The 13,398-nt window shown below is 65.9% G+C and overlaps 1 protein-coding gene across 1 annotated transcript in view; it reads right to left on the bottom strand.

Moving 5' to 3' along the window:
• Positions 1 to 13,398, bottom strand: part of FOXK1 (forkhead box K1) — a gene marked incomplete at its 5' end in the record, with an annotated part of 46,891 nt that overhangs the window by 19,610 nt on the left and 13,883 nt on the right. The gene's annotated exons all lie outside the window — the stretch shown is intronic.

Genomic DNA, 13,398 nt, shown 5'->3' with positions numbered 1-13,398 from the left:
TACAGGGCAGAGGAGGAATTCTCCACGCGGCATAGCACGCCGCAGCAACACGGAGTGAGGCTCTGTGCAGCCTCCAAACAGCGGTCCTCAGACTTTTCCCTCCAGCCTCACCGGCAAGGATGCGAGAACATGCCTTCGCCATGCTGCGCATAACGAAGCAGGCGCGGGACGGGAGGGCTTTCGGGGCGAGGGGAGCGCCGTCACCGTCCAGGGCGGGAGCCGTGCTCTGGCTGCTCAAGTCCCCACGGCGCGTGGAGGCCACGTGAAAAGGAGCCCGGGGCCAGCCCCACCCGCTGGCCAGGGGGCTGACACTCCCCCTGCAGGGCCGGCAGGGTGTGGTGTCCCTGGCAAGGCTGCCGTGGGTCTGGGAGTCCCGAGGGGACTGGAGCGGCCTGCAGTGCTGGGTGTCTGCCTGTCCTGGCCCTGGTCTGATGGAGACAGGCAGGGCCAGGCTGCCCCGCTGGCAGACCGCTCCCCGCCCCCAGCCGTGGGCTCTCCTCCACCCAGGCCACCTGAGGCCGCGCGTGGCGCCCGGCCCGCCTCCGGGCAGGACTGGCACCTCCTGCGAGAGGCCCAGGGAGTGACCACAGTGACGAAGACCGAGAAAGCGTCTGCAAGGAGCTCGGGCCACCAGCTCGGGGCCAGTTGAGGCCACGCCCGTTCCCAGCGCACTGCACGTGCCCACAGCGGGCAGCTCAGCGCCCGCCGCACCGCCCAAGAGCGGAAGAGAAAGCGGAGCTGCGACGGAGCCGGCTCCACTTGGGCAGCAGCGCCAACAGCCAGCGCCGCCCTCAGCTGGTGTGAGGAGCGGGCTGCCCTGCGCCCAGCCTGGGGCCTCCAGACATCCTCCGGCCAAGACTCCAGGGAAACCCACTCGCTGGCCCCCTAGCTGGGGAACACGGCACGGACACCGAGCTGACAGGAGCATCTGGGCACATCCTCCGGGAGTTTCCAGAACAACAGATGCTGTGGCCACGGGCGGGAGCGGGAGGAAGGACGGGAAGCTCGGCCGTCTCCTTGGTTCTGGCTTCAGGCAGCAACAGAAGTGCCGTCAGTCCCCCAGGCACCCCTCACCCTGCGCCGGCTCAGCCACGTCTCCTCCCCCACCGGGGCCCGTGGGCCAGGACGGGCAGGGAGAGGAGGGCACGGGCAGGGCACGGCCTCTGGGGGCTCAGGTGGCCCCTCTGCTCACAGCCAGCTCACCCCGCCCTGGAGGTGCCACGAGGTCCGACTCCTGCAGGTAAAGTGCTGCATTTACACCGAATTCAGCCCAATTCTGAAAAGGAAACTGCCCTTCACTCACACCGAGGGGCCTGCCTGACCGTCTCGCCCACTCAGGCCACAGCGCTGCCGTCACCACCACCAGAGGCCCCAAGCCACAGGGGCCACGCGAGACGGCTGGGGTTTCCCACCCGCTCGAGCGCTGCCTCCCGCCCAGGCCCGGCGCCCGCAGTGACAACCAGGACCAGAGCCACGGTGCGAGCGCCGGGCCCTCCCCGCACGGGGTTCTCTGATCGGGGACGCTCTTAGCAATGGAGACGGCAACGAGGCAAAAAACAAACACAAACCACGTTCACGGCCTCTAAGGAGAAACATGCCGCCATCTCACGCGGGGAAGCGCAGTGTGAGACCTCTGTGACCTGTCCGTCTGACCTCAGGAAGCACATTCACACAGTGGGGGAGGGACGGCTCAGACAGGGAGGCCGGAGGTTCCAGGCCTCGGGCCCGAGAGTGCGCCACGGGCCGTGGCACAGACAAGCCCCCGAGAGTGCAGCGGGCCCCCAAGGCCTTCCCCACGGAGGACCAGGGCACTCGGGCCAGCACGGGGTCCTAGGCCGGCCTGGGTCAGCACCTGGCGGCCACCAGGAAGCATTGGGGTGTCCCCTCCCCGCCCACCAGGGCCGTGTCAGGGAGAGCTAATAAGACATAAGATTTAAATCAGACCCAAAGTCTTCCGACATCGCACCCGCATGTCCTGGGAACAACATAAACCGCCCGTCCTACAGGAACGAGGAGGATCTCCAACACAACGAGAGCAGCGCCAGCCGCCACGCAGCATGCGGGGTCAGAACCCCTGGCCGGGCTTACAGCGCCCCCACACCCGAGGAGCAAGGAGGAGCCCCAGCGCGTGAGGAGTGGAGGCCCCCCCGCGGGCCCGCCCTGCGACCTGCCACTCAGCGGCCCCAGGAGACTGGAGTGAGGGGGTGAGAACTGCTCAGGAGACTCAGCCCCGCAGGAAGGCGAGGAAGCCCAAGGATGAGCCCAGAGACCCCCCCACTTTGGACACTGAAGACGAAGACATCCCGCAGCCAGAGAGAAGGTGAGCACAGCCCAGGCAGGGGCTGGGAGGGGCGGGGCGTCCTCAGGCCCCGAGGCAGGGCCACCAGGAGGCCGCAGACCTGCCTCGGGGGGGAGTCACGCCAAGCCACACGCGGGAACATGGAAAGAACTCGGAACTCCACAACGAAGAGCACTCAGGTCCATCAGCAAAGGACACGCACTCGCACATGAGAAGACACCCATGTCGCCCATCGCCACGGATGGCACCGAGGCTGCCGCCCTGTCAGGACGGCCAGGTGCCGGGAGGACGTGGGGACGGATCCTCGTGCGCTGGGGCGGGAATGGAAAGAGGCAGTTTCTCCAGCGGCACCTAGGCCCTGATACAGCTTAGCCACTGTCCCCGGGCGCGTGTCCCAGAGAAGGGACAACCGTGTCCACGCAGAACCCGGCCGCGACGGTCGCAGCAGCCTTATGTGGAACAGCCCGAAGCGGAGCCAGCCACGCGTTCCTCGGTGGAAGGCTGAGCCCGGGGTGGGAGCCCCGCCCGCGGACAGCGCTCACTCGGCAGCTGGGGGAAGGCAGGATGCGGAGTCTGAGAGAGGCAAACTCGAGAGGAATGTCGGTCCACCTCCGGAACGTTCTCAGGACGACAATCACAGAGCTGTGGGCGGGCTGGTGTGACGTAAGCTAGAGGGGCAGGCGTGTAGCGGGTGGCGGTGGCGCAGGTCTGCACGTGTGGTCACGGCCAGCCACACACACGCTGTTTCCTGGTCTGGATGTTGCCCCAGTCACCGAGATGTCCCAGTGAGGGAGCGGGTGACGGGTACGGGGCCTCTCCCGGGAACCCCCAATCAGGAGCCTGCAGGCCGGCCAGGGGAGCCGCAGCAGGGACAGCCTCGCGTGGCCTCCTGCGCCCCCACTGCGGCGGGGCCGGGTCCTCCTTCTGAAAACTGAAGCAGCCGGGAGGACACGGAGGCTCACGGCCGGCCCCCACGTGGACCGGGTCTGCAGACACCCGTCAGGACCGGCCGCGAGGACAAGGCGCGGCAGTCACTGCGCCCACACCGAAGTCAGGCTGTCCGGCTCGACCAGAACGTGAGCTCTCGGCTCAGACGCCCCGACTCGAGGCCGCGGTCCTCGCGCGGAGGAACCCCAGCCGTGCCCCCGGGGAGCGCGGCCTGCTTGCTGTAGCTAAAAATACCCTGGCCCAGGGCGCCTCAGAGGGAAGCGCTTCCTTTTATAGATGAAGACGCAGGTTCCCGGAGAGGAAGAGGCTGCCAGCCCGGCAGGCGGTGGGTCAGCTGTGGGCCAGGACCCCGGCGCCCCCATCACAGCGCTCAGCCGCCCTTCGCCTGGACAGGCGCTTCCCTGCAAACACCCACACAGCCAACAACCAGCATTAACTTTTATTTTTAAAAAATCAAGCCAGGCCCTGGCCGGTGTGGCTCAGTGGATAGAGCGTCGGCCTGCGGACTGAAGGGTCCCAGGTTCAATTCCTGGTCAGGGCACAGGCCCGGGTTGGGGGCTTGAGCCCCAGTAGGGGGCGTGCAGGAGGCAGCCGATCAATGATTTCCTCTCATCATTGAAGTTTCTATCTCTCTCTCCCTCTCCCTTCCTCTCTGAAACCAATAAAAATATATTTAAAAATAAATAAATGAATAAGATAAAAATGAAGCCGTGAGCTCGGAACAACTCGTAAATTCCAGGTGAGTGACGCGCGTGGCCTCTGGAAGCAGCCGGGTCTGCAGTGGGCGGCGGACCCCGCACGGGCCGGAGGAGCAGCCCTCGCAGGGAGTGACCCGGGGCCTGGGACGGGGAGGAACCCTGGGCTCCCTTCCTCGTCCCGCCCTGGGTCCAGGCTGGCTGTCCCTCTGGGGATGAGGACCATGGTTCCCACAGCCTCTGCCCAGAGGCACCCCGGCCCTTTGTCCCAGGTCCCAGGCGACAGGCCCAGGGGAGGGGCCCGTGAGCCGGCCCCGAGCCGCCTCTGCGTGCGCTGCTTTCCCACTTGATCACCGAGAAGCAGAGGGGCCGCGCGGAGGAATGCTGCGGGGCCTGCGGGGCCTGCGTCAGCAGCCAGGCCCGCGCCTGGTCTCGGGGCTGCACAGCCACCAGCGAGACTCCGTGCGTCCCGTCAGCCCCGCAGCACGTCTCCCAGCAGCAGCGTCTCCCGGCACCCTCTGCGCCCGCTCGCCCGGGCTCTGCTCCGTCAGGCTCCCGGGGAGGCCACTCCCGCCCCTGCGCCTGCGCCCGCCGAGGCCTCGCGCCTGCCAGGGCCCCCGCAGCCCGACGCCCGCAGCCCGCTGAGGCAAGCACGTGTTCAGGCTCTCTCCGGAGTGAAGCCTGGCCCGGCAGCCCCTGCGTGTTTCCCGCACCAGAGGAAGCCGAGAGCTCGGCCGGCCACGCCAGCCTCCACCCACGGAAGCCACTGTTTTCTGTGGCTCACTCTGCCCCGAGGAGAGGGAGGGAGGGAGGGCAGATGACACGTGTGCACGCCCCACGGCACAGCGTCCTGGACACGCACACGGCGCTGACACGCTCTGAGAGGGAGCTGGCGGTCATTTCATGGATGCGCTTCCTGTACGAGACGCACGTGGATGCCTGGGAGGCCGGCCGACGGCAGGAACAGACGGTCGCCCTCACACCCTTGGAGTTCCGGAATGTGAGAAGATGCCACTTCTCCGAAGACATTTGAACCAGAACGTGAAGCTGCGCCTTAGAAAGACAACCGACAGGAAGAGCCCCCCCACCCCCCCCAGACCATGGCACAGCGGGCTCTCAGGCACCCGGCCGCCGGAGAGGGCAGGGCGGCCTCCCCTCAGAGCCCGTCCACGGGAAGAGACAGGACGGGAGCCCGTGTGAGCGCTCACACACGGAAGACTCGCCAGCGTCCTCGAGGTGAGCGAGAGGTCCAAGGGCAGGCCGCCAGCCCGCCGGGTGTCCCTGGTCCCCGCTCCCCCCAGCAGGGCCTCGCTCAGGCGCACACACAGCTGCCATCACACAGACGGGCCGTCTCCACCGGTGCAGGCTCACACCACGAGCTGCCCACGGTGCTGAGCTGTCGCCGTCGATTACTTAAAACCTAAGTGACCAGCAAACTAACGGGCAGGAAGGGACTTGAAAGCCAGCTTGCTCGGATGAGCTACCTAACAGGTGGCGGCTACCAAGCGAAGGGGCCCGGGAGTGGGCTTGCCCACAGACCTAGTTCCTCCTTTAGCCGTAATTTTAAAATAAAAGCCTGCTCGAAGTTCTGCAGAAGTCACAGCTCTGAGCACAATTTAAAAATAAACACCCCTCCCGTCAAGTGGAACCACCAGCGTGGAGATGAGTCAGCGGCAGCCTCAGCCCCGTCACAGCCCTGAGCACTGGTCAGCGCAAACGGATGGACGGGGTGCACGTGGAGCCAGACAGCAGTGGGGGACAGAGACTGTGAGCGGATGGGGCGGGCGCAGAGCCAGGCAGCAGTGGGGGGACAGAGACTGTGAGCGGACGGGGCGGGCGCAGAGCCAGGTAGCAGTGGGGGGACAGAGACCGTGCGCGGACGGGGCGGGCGCAGAGCCAGGCGGCAGTGGGGGGACAGAGACTGTGAGCGGACGGGGCGGGCACAAAGCCAGGCGGCAGTGGGGGGACAGAGACTGTGAGCGGACGGGGCGGGCGCAGAGCCAGGCAGCAGTGGGGGGACAGAGACCGTGCGCGGACGGGGCGGGCGCAGAGCCAGGCGGCAGTGGGGGGACAGAGACCATGCGGGGACGGGGCGGGCGGCACACAGCATGTCAGACAGGCGTGGCCACTGCCACGTGCGGGATGTTGGGTCCGAGCAGCGGGCTTTGTCTACCGAGGGCTCCCGCCAGGGAAGGTGGAGGCAGCCAGGTACAGCCGCCGCTTGGAGACGCTGGTTCCCGGATGGCAGGTCATGGCGTCGCCTCTGCATTCCTTTCGGCAGCGACCCCCGCTGCTCAGGGAGTGGGCCCGCCTCCCGTTCAGCACCTCCCCGACAGACCACTTAGAGGAGCCCCCTTTCTGAGGCAGGAAGCGAGCGCACAGCGAGCCGGACGCAGCCGGCCATGGGCGCGGCGCCGGCCCGCACGCCCCTCGGGTTTGCAAAGGGCAGATGGACGAAGACCATGAGCCGGCACTGGTGCCGCCTGGTTTCGGACCATCTCCCCAGCCTTCCTCTCACGCCCTCGGGCACGGCCTCCCCCCAGCACCCCAGCACCCCCTGGCACCTGGGTCAGCGGCTGCCCTGGCGCCCGCCCCTTCCCGACCTCAGTTCCTGTTAAACTCAGTCCACCTCCCGTGCACGCCGAGCTCGCGAGTCCTCCCCCCCATCCCGGGCACGGCACCCCTTGGCCTGACACCTGAACGCCGCTTCCTGGGCCCTGCAGGGAGCCCGCCGGCCGGCACCCAGCCCTGTGACCCCGGAAGGCCCCCGACTGACCCCCGACACATCGCACGAGCCCGGCCGGACGTCTGCGTGGCTGCAGCCGCCCCGTCTGTGCCAGCCTGCCGGGCAGCAGCTGTGGCTCGGGCCCTGGGCCCCTCAGGACCAGCTGACCCGGACCAACTGTCCCAGGTGTGGCCTCGTGGGGAGACCCCGTGTCAGCAGACACAGCAGATGCTCCCACTGACCGGGAGCCCGCCCTCCGAGCTCGAAGCCCTGTGGCCAATGGACAGTGACCGGCTCCCCAACACGAGGGCCCTGACCTAGCTCCTCAGGTGAGAGTATGAAGAAACAGAATTTAAAAGTTGGCACAGTGAAATCCATCAACACCGCTGCTCAGCCCACGGACCACCACGCAACGCGACCCAAAGTCACTGCTGGTGCCTGCTCCGTCCTCGGCTCCGGCGCCGACACCACCTGCCCCCTCGCTCCCGGCTGCTCGCACGGCCACTGGAGGCAGCCACGCCGCCCCCCGGGGCAGTCAGGCAGGTGGGGCTGGGGATGGGGCAGCTCCAGGTGCCCGGGAACCTCACTGCCCTGATGCCCACACCGAAGGACGATATGCAATTTGAATCTTTTTATCACGGGAATTAAACTTCATTGTGGACATTAGTTCACGATTTCACTGAAGTTAATTCTGAAACGGGTCCTTTGCTGCCTAGCACGCCACACGGTGCCGGGTCGGCAGGAGCCCGTGTTCGGGGGAGCAGAGCTTGGGGAGGTCGCAGTGGCGCACGGGGTCCCGTGGGTCAGGCCTCCGCTGGCTGGCCCGGCCCTTAGGCCACCACCGCGCAGGCACTAGACCAGCCGTGGGCAAACTACGGCCCGCGGGCCGGATCCGCTGTTCTATCCGGTTCTCTTGCTCTCCCCTCCGCTCCTTTACTTTGAATTTATATTAGTTCACACAAACACTCCATCCATGCTTTTGTTCCGGCCCTCCGGTCCAGTTTAAGAACCCATTGTGGCCCTCGAGTCAAAAAGTTTGCCCACCCCTGCTAGGCACTGGCGGTGCCTGCCCCACAGCCCAGGAAGGAGAACCAACGTCCCCGCTGCCGCAGGCGAGAGGAGACAATGGAGCCACGGTCATGGGCGCACCCAGGCGGCAGCTCGTCCCCCCAGGAGGGGCCAGGGCGCTGGAGGCCGTGCCCACGTGAGTAAGGTGCCAGGGGCAGTGCTTCCCACCGGCCCCCCCCAGAGCGGGCTCACTGCCCACCCTCACCCCAACTCCCCGAGAGGGCGAAGCCACAGCTGGGAGACGGGGCGGGGGCACCCCCTCTCAGCTTCACTCCTGCTGTGGCTCCACCACAGAAACAGGCGGAAGGAAGCCTCTCCCAGGTCACCACGTGCTGAAGCTCATGCCGTCCGGGGCGGGCTGCTGTCTTTATCAGCCCGTCTGTCTCACCGGGGCCCCCTTCTGTCACACCGGGGCCCCCGTCTGTCTCACCGGGGCCCCCGTCTGTCACACCGGGGCCCCCGTCTGCCACACCGGGGTCCCCATCTGTCTCACCGGGGTCCCGTCTGTCACAGCGGGGCCCCCGTCTGTCACACCGGGGCCCCCGTCTGTCTCACCGGGGTCCCCATCTGTCACACCGGGTCCCCGTCTGCCACACTGGGGTCCCCGTCTGTCACACCGGGGTCCCCGTCTGTCTCACCGGGGTCCCCGTCTGTCACACCGGGGTCCCCATTGCGCTCGTTCTGCCACATCAAGTCCCACATCACCTGGAAGGTGACTGGAGAGTCAAGGCTTCTCCCAAGGGGGGTCTTGCTCGCTGGGACTGACCTTCAGGCTAGTCCCCCCCGTCCCCGTCCCCCCCTCCGCCCCGACAGCAGCGCGGCGGGAACCCGCTGGCCCGGTCGGAAGTGCGGCCAGTGTCCCAGGGAGGCTGGGAGAACCCCGGCCACCAGGCGGCCACCCAGCAAGGGCTCACTCAGACCCCCTGCCCTGGAAGCAGCCCAGCAGAGCACGGGCCGCAGGGCAGTGCCAGGGGCACCCTAAGGCCTCTGCTGGGCTGAGGCGCAGGCCCTCGGTGCAGAGCCCAGGTCCAGGCAGCAGGGCCGGGCGGGGGGGGGGGGGGGGGGGGTAGGGACCCTCAGCCAAGCCCCGCTGTCCCACAGCCGGCCCCCACGGCCCGCCCTCCACTCATCAGAACTGGAGGACAGGGGAGAGTGAGCGCCCTCACCAAGCCGGCACTCACCACACCAGAGGGAGAGGTGGCACTGGCACAGGCCACCTGGGGGCCCGGAGGCAGCCGCCCCCAGCAAACAGCCCGAGGCAGGGGAGGAAGCCAGTCCGTGGCCGGCAAACCCCCTCGCTGTGCACACCCCACACGGGAAAGCATTTCAGAGCCAGCAGAAGCGCCCACTGGGCAGACTGGGTCATAAAGCGGATTAACAGCCGGAAGAGGGGCGAGGGCGGGCGAGGGCGGGCGAGGGGCCCTACCTGGTTATTGCCATGCAAACGCACTGTCAGTGCGGCCTCTCCCGAGGCCCATTCACCAGGACAGTTTTCTCTGAGTCACAAACAAGCCAGAGGCTGTGCCAGGGATGCCTACCTTCCCCGCCAGCCCCCGCTCCGGACATTCCCACGGGTCCCCCCAGGGCTTGTGCAGCCGGGCCCGCAGCGCCCCTGTGTCTGACAAACACACGAACAAAGCAGGCCGGGCACACATCACAGCACACGTCACTCCCTCCCTGAGGCTGGCACCCGTGTGCCCACCCACGGGAGTCTGTCCTGGGCTCACAGGGCGTCCGTTCTCCATCACGGACCCAGGCAGCGAGCCGGGGGTTCAGCCTCACTGCCCGAAGACGCGCGGCAGAGCCCAGGTGGGAAGCGGCTGAGTTATTTCCTCGTGAGATTTCGGCACGAGCTGCTGTGCTGTCTGTTCGGTTTCAACACAATTACTCGCGGATCCTGTAAAAACCAAGCGCTAGGAGGGTCTGCGATGGAGGTGTGGGGGGGCGTCCAGGCCAGCCTACCCACTGACCGCGCTCCGCCCTGAGCCACCTCCCGCCAGGTACATGGGGACCTACCCACTGACCGCGCTCCGCCCTGAGCCACCTCCCGCCAGGTGCGTGGGGACCTACCCACTGACCGTGCTCCGCCCTGAGCCACCTCCCGCCAGGTGCGTGGGGACCTACCCACTGACCGCGCTCCGCCCTGAGCCACCTCCCACCAGGTGCGTGGGGACCTACCCACTGACCGTGCTCCGCCCTGAGCCACCTCCCACCAGGTGCGTGGGGACCTACCCACCTTGACCGCACTCCGCCCTGAGCCACCTCCCGCCAGGTGCGTGGGGACCTACCCACCTTGACCGCACTCCGCCCTGAGCCACCTCCCGCCAGGTGCGTGGGGACCTACCCACTGACCGTGCTCCGCCCTGAGCCACCTCCCGCCAGGTGCGTGGGGACCTACTCACTGACCGCGCTCCGCCCTGAGCCACCTCCCGCCAGGTGCGTGGGGACCTACCCACTGACCGTGCTCCGCCCTGAGCCACCTCCCGCCAGGTGCGTGGGGACCTACCCACTGACGGCGCTCCGCCCTGAGCCACCTCCCACCAGGTGCGTGGAGACCTCTAACACGGCTCCACCTGACAACTCCCAACTGAAGCCCCATCTGGGGAGCACGGCAGTCTCTGACCCAGCCCCCCGGATGCGGGCCCACGTGAAGGGGGGACGGGTGGAGAGGTTCCTTCCCAGGAGAGGGCATCGCAGACACCGGGCCAGCGCGGGGAGCCGGGGCGGCGCCAGGAGAGCCCGGAGTGCTGTCGGGGCCGCCAGCCTGTGTGCGGAGCCCGCTGGGCGGTGTCCTTGCTGCCCTCTGACCTCAGTGCGGGGAGCGCTATGAGCTGCTCACTCAGGAGGCCAGGTGACCCCAACCTAACCTACGCCTCTGCGCCTTCCGAGTCCGGGGGGGCGCGCCAGCAGCTGTGCGCTCCCCACGCGCTGCGGCAGCACAGTGCCTGCTCCGGGCTGCTTGTCGTTTCTACGGCAACACACGGGCCAGCACGGGGGCAGCAGTGCCACCTGTGACGGGCTCTCCTCGCCACACGCCTGTGTTGTCCAAGTGTTCTGTGAGCGTGAGTTTGCACGTGTCATACCAAAAAGCGTGAATGACAACGGTTGCATAGAAATACACCAGAAAAGCGAAAGTGTGCTTTTTTCCCTGCTTTTTCTTAAAAACTGGCTCCTCCAGAGACAAATGACACTGAAGAACTTTTATTTTTTTAAAAATTAGAGACTGTGAGCTCATAAAACAAGCTCCCCATACGGTTTAGAACTGAAGACGACCGGCTTGCGGTAATCGCACGTCCGTAACCTGGGCGCCTCTGGAAAACGTCATTTTGGATAGACGACTTCTCCAACGAGATGACCCCCCACTTCTTTAAAAAGCTACTGACTTTGCCCGGCTGGTGTGGCTCAGTGGTTGCGAGTCGGCCTATGAACTAGGAGGTCAGGGTTCAATTCCCGGTCAGGGTTCGATTCCCGGTCAGGGCACATGCCCCGGTTGCAGGTTCGATCCCCAGTGTGGGGCGTGCAGGAGGCAGCCGATCGATGGTTCTCTCTCATCATTGATGTTTCTCTCTCTCCCTCTCCCTTCCTCTCTGAAATAAATTAAAAAAAATCTGTAAAGAGTTACTGACTTAAAGTTTTACCCGTTTTAAAATTTATCTTGTTAAAAACACATCATACCTCCCTGGCTTCTCAGAAGACAGTAGACAAAATGAAATTACTATTCTGAAAGTTGTTACAAGACGAAGGCTACAAGGAGTTATAATAAAATTTGATAAAACTATTGATTAAAAAGTAAAAGCAGCCCTGACCAGATTGCTAAGTGGTTAGAGCGTCAGTCCACACCAAAGGGTCATGGAGACGCTTCCCAGTCAGGGGCACATACCTGGTGCAGGTTCCCACCCGGTAAGGGCGTGTGGAGAGGGAACCAATGGGTGTCTCTCTCTTCAATGTTTCTCTGCCTCTCTCTCTTGCTCTCCTCCCTCCCATCCTCCCGCTCTCTCTAGTAATCAAAGGAAGAAATGTCCGGGGAGGATTAAAACAAACAAACAAACAAACAAACAAACAAAGGAAAAGTGAAAACAAACACGAGCATCGAATCCCCATGTCCGAACCACAGTCCAATCCTCTGGGTTAGGAGTGGACCCGCAGGTAAGAAACTCAGAACGCGTCACCCTCACGCCGGCTGCAGGCGTGGCAAAGGCCCAGGCACGGGCAGGTGTGCACAGAGGGGGCGCTGGACCCAGACAGAGCCGGGATGGGCCATGCACGCAGGGAGGGCGCCCGCACTGCGGGGAGAGCCGCCTGCTGCTGCTCAGAGGCCTGGGCCTGGTCCACGTTCTGAGAGCCGCCGCCCACTTCACCGCCAGGTCCACAAAGGCCGGCGGGCACTTGGCCGACGCTGCACCCGGGACCCCGAGGGCGCTGCGGACGGCCAGGCGCGCAGCACAGCGCGGAGCCAGCCAGGCCCGCACGGCGCCGAGGAAGCGCGGGGGTTGGGACCGGGCGGGTGGAACGGCTGCGCGGGGGAAGGGCTGCGGTCCACACTGGCCGTGAAGACACAGTCGGTGACTGTCTGATGGTGCCCCACGAAGATCTTCCCGGAGAAGTGAAAATACACGTAGTGTGACGAGAGACTGTATGACGCCACAGCCTTATGTAAACTTCACCCCCACACACGCACGTACGACGCGTCCTCGTGGACGTCTGGTGTGGAAGCAGAGGCAGGAAGCGAGGGCCGCTGCCTCTGGACACGGCGGGAAGCCAGGCGGGGGGCACAGGAGACAGCGGCACCGGCTGTGCGCTCTCCTTTAAAAAGGCTAAAACACGATAAAGGGAAAGCAGCCGCCGCGTCTTCGTGGGTAAGCAGACACGTTCCGCCACCCGCTGTGCCTTTCCGTACCTTGTCACGCCTTGAAACGCACACGCCTTCTGTACCCAGCGCTGCGCTTCCATCTCCTCCTCCAGCTTCCCCGGGCAGCGGCCGCATCCCTGTCCCCCAGGGCCGCCGGCTTCCGCCAGGCCTCGCGCCTGCAGGCCGACCCGGCCCCAGGTGACACCGAGGTCGCTCCCTGTTCTTGGGAGAAGCGGCTTGGAGAAACACAGGAAACAAACCACTCTCCGCTGACCGCCCCCTTCAGAGCTGGGGGGTCCGGGCGATGCCCAGCCTGTCCCTGCCAACGCGACACCGACAGGCGCCTCAGCCGGCACCGACCCTCCCGACCCCGGCGGTGCCAGGCCTGGCGGAGGCAAGGCCCCTCCGCTCCCCGGGGCATCAGCTCCAGGCACCGGAAGCCCCCACGCCGACTCAGCTGCCCCCCCTCAGGTGCGGTGGGGCACCGCGGTCCCTCTCCGCCAAGCCCCACGTCAGCAGGGGTGGCGACACGGGCGCGTAGCGAGTCCATCTGCGCGCCAACACTGAGGCGAGCGCTATGGCACCCACGCGCAGGGTGTCCGTTTCTCCTAACTACCCGGGCGGGCAGTGCCCCCAGCTCCCGGCGAGGAGGCCGCGCTCAGGGCACCGGCTGGAGGCGGTGACGCCAGACCCGCCCAAAGCTCAACGTCGGGTTGCTTTCGCAGTCGGTCTGTCCCATCGGCCTGTTTATTCATTTTGCCAGCAACTCACAGGGCGCCCACAGCGTGCCAAGCGCACTGGCAGGTCCCCGGGC

Source organism: Plecotus auritus, assembly GCF_963455305.1.
Source record: "Plecotus auritus genome assembly, chromosome: 6".
Classification (NCBI taxonomy): domain Eukaryota; kingdom Metazoa; phylum Chordata; class Mammalia; order Chiroptera; family Vespertilionidae; genus Plecotus; species Plecotus auritus.
The sequence above is the reverse complement of the archived record's forward strand: the minus strand, read 5'-3'. Positions and strand labels throughout refer to the sequence as shown.